The sequence below is a fragment of the Rana temporaria genome, chromosome 8, assembly GCF_905171775.1.
Source record: "Rana temporaria chromosome 8, aRanTem1.1, whole genome shotgun sequence".
In the NCBI taxonomy this organism is placed as follows: domain Eukaryota; kingdom Metazoa; phylum Chordata; class Amphibia; order Anura; family Ranidae; genus Rana; species Rana temporaria.
This window is the reverse complement of record NC_053496.1, coordinates 160,771,572-160,780,768: the sequence shown is the minus strand read 5'-3', so window position 1 is coordinate 160,780,768 and position 9,197 is coordinate 160,771,572.

Sequence of the window (9,197 nt, the reverse complement as noted above, 5' to 3'; positions counted from 1 at the left end):
AGAAGAACTAATGATGAAAAAAAACATATTCTGTAAAACCCCAAATAAGATATTGCTTTTCTATAAGTAACAGCTTTTGTGTGCAGTTTCCATCTGAGCATTAACAACATTTTAAGTGAAATTTTATTTTTGTGAGTAGCTTAAAAATACTAAAATCACAATAATAATATTAATTTGTAATATTTGAACCTGACTACTCAATGCATAAATAGGTAGATTAGATGTGGACAAATTTTAAAAAGGAACTAATGACAAAGAAATCGTATTATTGTGCAGTTTGCATTCAAGCATCAATATAATTTTAAGTGAATTTAAAATTCTGTGAGCAGTTTAAAAAAAAAAAACTCCAAAAAGCTACAATAATAAATTACAATAATAATAAATTAACATGATCAGTAATTACATAAATGAGGTAGATTAGATGTGGGAAGATGGTAAAAAACTAAGGACAAAATAAAAAATCTTATTGTGCTAAACCCCAGATAAATTATTTCTTTCCTATATATTTTGTAAATTAAAGAAATGTTGTGTGCCATTTGAGGATTAATAACAGTTAAACAAACTCTGTTTTTTAAATGAAATACCTTTTGTGTTTAGCTTTCATTAAGTGAATTTAAAAGTTTTAGCTTAATAGCTTAAAAGAGTTTCAAAAAATGAAATCACAAAATACTACTACTACTTCTACTTCTACTACTACTACTACTACTACTACTACTACTACTAATAATAATAATAATAATAATAATAATAATAATAATAATAATAATAATAATAATAATGTAAAAATATTATTATATGAGCATGATCAGTAATTTCATAAATGGATAGATTCGATGTTGGCAAAGAGGAACAAATGTAATAGCAAAGAAATCTTATTCTGTTAAACCCCAGATAAAATATTTGGTACAACCAATGAAAAGTAATAAAGAGAAGAACTTGTGCAATTATAACTGAAGTCCACATTATCTCAACAGCAGTAAAATAAAGCTAAAGGTCTTTGACCTCCTGAAAGGGCTTATTCACCTACACAACACCTAAAGTATATTAAACCGGGGGGTTCACCCAAAAATAAACATTCTGACATTAGCTACATGCCTCCAGCATACTGCTAACATCTGCAGTATGCTGTTTCTTTTTTTTTTTTTTACTTATCGTTATACGAGCCCTTGTTATCCGGCTCCGAGCGGGGGATTACTTCCGGGTATAGGCGTTCCTAAGCAAAGAGGAGTTGATTGACGGGCTGCTAAAGCGCATCACGCCTTCCGAAAATACCCGAAGTCACACTCGGGTGTTTACGGGGCCTGCGCAGTCAGTTCTACACGGCAGGCGCAGGCGCCGTGAACGCCCGAGTGTGACTTTGTGTATTTTCGGATGGCGTGACGTGCCTTAGCAGCCGTCAATCAACTCCTCTTCGCTTAGAAACGCCCATTCCCCGCAGGATTCCCCGCTCGGAGCCGGTAAACAAGGGCTCATATAACGATAAGTACAAAAAAAAAAACAGCATACTGCAGATGTTAGCAGTATGCTGGAGCTAATGTGAAAAAGTGGATTTTTGGGTGAACCTCCGCTTTAAGTACAGACTCAGATGCAACGTAGGTTGTATTGCACTGCATTTGGAAAAAAAAGCACAGAATCTACTTTTATTTGCATTGAGGGCTGCATAACGTAATCCTCCTCAACACACAAAAGCACATTCACTGTAGCATTATGTCAATAAGACCTTCCTTAACCACATCAGCTCCGGAAAGGTTTTACCCTCTTCCTGACCAGGCCATTTTTTGCGATATGGCACTGCGTTACTTTAACTGACAATTGTCATGCAACATTGTACCCAAATAAAATTGATTTCCCTCCCCCCCCCCCACAAATAGAGCTTTCTTTTGGTGGTATTTGATCACCTCTGCATTTTTTTTTTTGCACTTTAAAATTTTAAAAACCCAACAATTTTAAAAACACATACAATACATTTTTTTTTTTAATCAAATTTCTTCATAAATTTAGGCCAATATGTTTTCTGCTACGTTTTTAGTAATAAAAAAAATCCCGAAAACTGTATATTGATTTTTTTTTTTTCTTGCAAAAGTTATTGCATCTACAGTACAAACTATGGGATAGATTTATGGAGTTTTTTTTTTTTGTCTAGTAATGGTGGCGATCAGCGACTTTTAGCGAGACTGCGACAGACAAAAGGGACACTATGGGGTTTATGAACTAACGCGAGCGAAAGTTAGTCACAATTCTGCAGAGAAACCAATCAGCTTCCAGGTTTTATTGATAAAGCTTAAACAAGCTGAGGTTAGAAGCTGATTGGTTTCTCTGCAGAATTGTGACTAATTTTGCCCTCACTAGCTTAAATAAATAAATAAACCCCCACTGACACTTTTGACACTTTATTGGGAACCAGTGATACTAATACAAAGCGCATGCGTGCAAAATGTGTCGTTGCGGCAACATACTAGCTTGCATTCCGTACTGGTCCCTGGGTTGTCAAAATAGAAACACATTGAATGGTCCTCCTACAAATGGTCATTGTCACCCATATAATGCCACAGGACGGTCCTCTTTGTTTTACAAGATAGTTGTTAGTTCCAATGTATTTGGAACTACCGTATTTATCGGGGTATTGCACGCTCCGGCGTATAGCGCGCACTCCTAATGTAGACCCGTTTTTCCTGTAAAAAAAAAGATTTTAATACTTACAGTTTTGGTGTCTTGCCCGGCGTCCTTGTCCGGTCTGGCGTCCGTCTGCGGCCTCGGTGGGGTCCTCCCGGCTTCTCTCGCGCTGTCTCTGAGTCGAATCCCCTGCTTCCCGCGTTTAGTTTGAACGCCTCCGCTGACATATGCCGAGCGCAGTACACTCGGGTATATTCGGCCACGCTCGGCTTCTCACGCATAAACGTCACAGAGCACCACTACGAGCGAAGCCGAGCCTGGCCGAATATACCCGAGTGTACTGCGCTCGGTATATGTTGGCGGAGGCGTTCAAACTGAGCGTGGGAAGCGGGTATCGGCGTATATCGCGCACCCACGATTTTACCCTTATTTTAAGGGGAAAAAAGTGCGCGGTATACGCCGATAGATACGGTAAGTATCCATAGTCAAATCTATCAAAAGGCCACGCTGATTTGAGGAGCGAAATGATGGGAACCTCTTTACCTACCTAGTAGAACACCTTGTATATCACTAGGTGCACACTATACAATTTGACTATGGATACTTAGTTCCAATTACATTGGTACGAACGACTATCTTGGAAAATGAGGAGGACCGTCCTGTGGCATTATATGGGTGACAATGACCATTTGTAGGAGGACCATTCAATGTGTTTCTATTTTGAAATTTTTGACTATTTACCATGAGTGTCCTTGCTGAAACTTTTCCTGAAGAAGCGGGTTACTTCCTGCAAAACGCAAACTGAATTGAAATTACAGCAACTCACTGTGCTCTACTATTAGGGAGCCACCAAGAATCTGTATGGGGATTATCAAACAGCCTTTTTACACAATGCAGAGGATTAACCCCTTAGTTTTCACATATTGAGTGTCTGAACCTCCATATGGACCCAAGTCTACAACCTGATACAAAGTGCCTCTGAACCGACTTTCACCTGATCCTGTGTTGGACTTCACCTCATCGCTGGTATCACCAACTTTAAGCGCAATTGACCCATTAGGTATATGCCTATTCTGGGTCCACAGCTTCTGGTAAGCCTCCATTCACTTCGGTGCTGGATTTACACATCATTTACCTATGAAGATTTACTACTACTATTTTCTTATTGAAGCTATTTGCACATTTCTCCACTTTGAACTGAATTTTGAAGATTTATTTATTATTAATTTTTCACAGTTTATGTTTATGGACCACTTCAACGTGTTTCATATGGACACTTTTTTATGATTGGCTAATTATCAACATATCCAATCCTTTATTTCACTTATGATTAGCGCTACACTTTATGTTTTATTTTGTTTGTTTTTTGGAATTGATCTATTCTGTGGTGTTGGCTGCAATTTATAAGCTTTTCTTAGTAGCGCGGTGTTTATCTATACTTTCAGTATAGTTATTTTCAACAAATTATATATAGAAAGAAGTGTAACTTTATATAATATTTATTAGAAAAAGTCAAGAAGAGGAATTCAATAAAAAATCAACATGATCAGGGGTAGACACAGACTGTTAATACACACTTTTTATTGAATTCCTCTTCTTGACTTTTTCTAATAAATATTATATAAAGTTCTTTCTATATATAATTTGTTCACCACAAGTGCCTTAAAAGTCCAGTTAGGGGTCTAGTTCTCCTTTTGCGTTTGACTTTTCATTTGGATGTGGCACTACTTAAGACAGACACCGATAATTCCCTTTTTGCTGTCACTGTACTAATGACACAGATAGGGAAGTGGTTAACATCAGAGGTGATCAAAGGGTTAACTGTGTGCCCAGGGAGTGCTTGGTATACTGTGTGGGGGTGTTTGTACTATAGAAAGGCAAAGATCTGTATTCCTGCTTTGCAGAAAGACCTTTCTCAGCCTTTTTAACATCAAAGAACCCTTGAAACAATTATTAGTAGTATTTCCCTGAAGCCAAAAATTATTACATTTACAGCTCACAATACATTAGCGTAATGGTCAGAAGAAAGGATGCTTCTTGCTTTTGTGGTCATTGAGAGGAACCCCCCCCCCCATACAGATACTGTAGCTGAAAAGATCATTGGTGTCAGTGGATACTCATTTGAGAGGCAGAAATTGCTTATTGATCAAGGGTGATAATGCTCACTCACTGGACTGGAGTTTCAGAATAGCAGCATTGTCACCACGTAATGGGACTACAGAACACATCCCCCTCTTCTTGTGTCAATACCACAGGGGAAGGGGTTCTGTAGTCTCCTTGGCTGGGACCAATTCAGCTGATAAAAGTACAAAGCAGGCAAGTTTTCAGCTCACATGACTTCTGGCAGGATCGACAGGTATTTTTTATTTTTATAATTCTTCATTGGAAAGTGTTCAGAGTATTACAAGGTGAAAAAAAATAATAATAAAAAAAAAATACAAAAATCAACACTTTTTAACAGATATAACAAAACCTTTTCAGCTGTATATTTAGCCAAAATAGAACATATAAGAAAATATAAGAAAAGTTCCTTTTCAGTGTTTACATACACTTTAATTAGACTGGACTCCATGTAAGATGCACACAGCTAGTCTTTCTCCTAGATACAGATTAGAAGATTAGATTACAACAGCTTTTGTAACCTGCTACAATAGCGGCAGGTGTGAAACATTAATAACTATAGAATGACAAGACATGACTGCCATAGAAACCTGTAGGACCACAAACTACAACACTAGAGTACATGTAATGAGAACCAAATGCCTGCTGCTGAACGTATCTGTACATCATTGATGATCAGACCCGTTATCATTGAAGTACTACATAACGGTTTCGGAAAGCCGGTCTACCTTGCAGTCTTGACCACCAAGAGGTAAGTCTCTTCACCTTTCATTAAGTACAAACCTTTATTTTGGTTAAGGCAGATGTAAATCCGATCATAGAAATCTCATAAAAGCTTCAACTTGTTAACTACATACGGCCAGATTCACCAAAGAGATACAACGGCGTTTCTCCTGATACGCCGTCGTATCTGTTTCTATCTATGCGACTGATTCATAGAATCAGTTACGCATAGATAGCCCTAAGATCCGACAGGTGTAATTGTTTTACACTGTCGGATCTTAGAATGCAATACCGCGGCCGCCGTTGGGTGGAGTTTGCGTCGTAAACCAGCGTCGGGTATGCAAATTAGCAGTTACGGCGGATCCCCGATGGATTTTCGCGTTCGTTATCGTATTGCTGTCTAAAGTATGGCCGTCGTTCCCGCGTCAAAATTTAAAATTTAACATCGTTTGCGTAACACGTCCGGGAATACGGAAGTACACTACGTGCGTCGCCATTCGAAAAAATTACGTCACGGCACGCAAAGCACGGCGGGAGTTAGGAAACGGAGAATGCGCAGTAGGTCCGGCGCGGGAGTGCGCCTAATTTAAATGGCACACGCCCATTTGAATTGGCCCGCCTTGCGCCGGAGGCCACCGGCGTAGTTTTCATCGCAAGTGCTTTGTGAATCAGGCACTTGCGATGAAAACTTGCGGCGGTGTAACGTATCTACGATACGTTACGCCGCCGCAGTTCTATGTGAATCTGGCCCTAACTGCCTTTTCTGGCACTTTTTGTTCACATGTAACATTCAGTATTTTTTGCTAGAAATAACTTTGGGGGGGTTCTAACATTATATATTTGTTTTTGAATCAGAGGCCCTAGAGAATATATTGGTGGATTTTGTATGTCACACGGTATTTAAGCAGCGTTTTTTTCAAATATTTCAAATTTTTGGGAAAAAAAACAATTCATAACCCATTTTATTTTGTAAAATATAAAAGATGAAGTTAAGCCGTGTAAATAGATACCAAACACATCACTCTCAAATGCCGTTATTATTTTATTAAACAGAGGCAAGGTTTTAAAAAGCATTTACAGATGATCACTTTCGAGGAGGTCTGGTGCTAGAATTACTACCCATGATCTGACGTTCACGGTGATATCTCACATGTAGATAGTTTGTTTTATTCTGAATTGATATTCGGACACATTTTTCGTTTTTGGAGATTCGGATATACCCGAATTACAAAATAAATTACAATATAAACAAACTCTACTGAATGCTCCGAATAACTAAACAAAATGTGTCTGCATTTTGGAAATGTGGACTGAAATTCTATTTTTTTTTTACATTAACCACTTCCCTACCATAGGACGTCATATGACGTCCTGTATTTTAGGGGGGGGGATATCTGAATGATGCCTGCAGCTACGGGCATCATTCAGATATCCTTCTTTTCAGGCAGCGATTCTGCGCACCATAAGAATGATCATAGAGGCGGTTCTGCCGCTTGATCATTCTTATAGGTGGCAGGAGAGGATGTCCCCCCCCTCCCGCTGCCACCTGGTGCTTCTCCGGGCTCTCCCATGCCATCGGAGGCCCAGAGAACGAATCGGCCACCGCCAGAAGAGGAGGATAGAGATTTCTCTATGACCGTTGGAGGCCCCGGCGCAACATTCCCGGAAGTAAACAAATCGTGGCTGAAAGAATGAGATAGGTGAATTTTTTCCAGCCTGGAGGAGAGATGTGGGGTCTTTTGACCCGGCATCTCTCCATAAATAGGACCTGTCACACACATTCCTATTACAAGGGATGTTTACATTCCTTGTAATAGGAATACAAGTGATCAAATTTTGTTTTTTTAAAAGTGAAAAAAAAAAGTAAAAAGTAAAAAAAAAAAGAAGCGAACGCGCACGTAAGTCCCGCCCACATATGTAAACGCTGTTCAAACCACACATGTGAGGTATCACCGCGTGCGTTAGAGTGAGAGCAATAATACTAGACCTCCTCTGTAACTCTAAACTGGTAATCTGTAAAAAAAATTAAAGCGTCGCCTATGAAGATTTTTAAGTACCGAAGTTTGGCACCATTCCATGAGTGTGCAATTTTAAAGCGTGACATGTTAGGTATTTATTTACTTGGAGTAACATCATCTTTCACATTATACAAAAAAATTGGGCCAACTTTACTGTTTTGTTATTTTTTAATTCATGAAACCGTTATAAAAAAAAGGTGTTTGAAAAATTCTTGCGCAAATACCGTGTGAGATAAAAAGTTGCGATGACTGCCACTTCATTCCCTAGGGTGTCTGCTATATATATAATGTTTGGGGATTCTGAATAATTTTCTAGCAAAAAAATGAGAAGTGCCAGAATAGGCCCGGTATAGAAGTGGTTAAACTCCATTTGAATTCTAACTACACATATTGCTGTAATGCAGTTTTTCTTTTGCCAAAGGTGATTTAAAGAGTAGTATTCATTTGATGAACATTGGCTGACGAACAATTTTAAAATGTATTGATTTGAAAGTTTCGAAATCCCAAAAATCTGTAAATTCAAGGAAAATTTAAAAATTCCAGATACAAATTCAGAATACGAATTACAAATACAAATTGAACAAATCAAACTTATCAAAATAACTAGATTAACAAATCAAAATTAAACAAAACACATTTTTTCGTCATGCACATGTCTATTTACATGTGTGGGACGATCGCTGTTTGCATGCGTGTGGGCCCAAAGTGCACAAGCACAGGAAGACGGGGGCACATTCAATTTTTATTTTTATTTTTTACACTATCACTTAAATTTTGTTTGATCACTTTTATTGCTGTCACAAGGAAAGTAAACATCCTTGTGACAGCAATAGGCAGTGACAGGGACTATTTTTTGGAGAGATCTCGGGTCTATACTACCCCAAATCCCTCCTCTGCACTTAAAAGCATTCAAAAACACTAAGGTTTGTGTTTCTGAATGCTTTTGATTTTCAAAAAATGATGCCAATAGTTTCTGAGTAAATCGGAGGTGATGTCATGTCATCGCTTCCAGGTTACTATTATGTGTTCCTGAAGAGTAGAGATTGTGCTGGACTGACTTGGTTGGTCACTGGTTGTACATAGGCGGTTCAAAAGGCAAGGTAAGAAAGGTATCTTTCCAGAGTTTGATTCCCAACTGTTTTGTGAAGATGTTAAACCCTTTTATGGATATGGGCTGCTACTTCATGGTGCGGCCAGGTGGTCGCTCCCATAGTGATCAAATTTGGGTGAATGTAAAGGAGTGCCCAAAATACAGTAGTTGTGAAATAAACCGCATTATTAGTAGTACAGATGGTAGAATATAGCAAAGTGTTTTGGGGACAAAGGAATCTCACATTCCATTGAGTCAATGCTTCCTCTCAAGCCTCAGCTGACGGTCGAATATTCCCAGGCCTGATGCTCAGGTCTCAGACAGACCCTAACGGAATCCATATTCAAGCAGCAGCCCTGAGTAAGGGGGAGGAGAGCCCAAGAGAGCTGCGTGAGGGGGAGGGACATGCCCTCCTTCTGCTTGTCATGGAAAATGAGCGGCTCATGAGCCGTTTCGATTGCTATTAGAAGACAGCCAACCACCGACTCTAAAAAAACGGGAATGTCGCTGGATTGGAAGTGCTTAATATCATTTTTAAGGTAATTTTTCATGACCTTTGCTAATGTCAATACAGTGCTCCAATATTACAGTGTACAGCAACAAAATAACAACAAAGCAGCGACTTAACCATG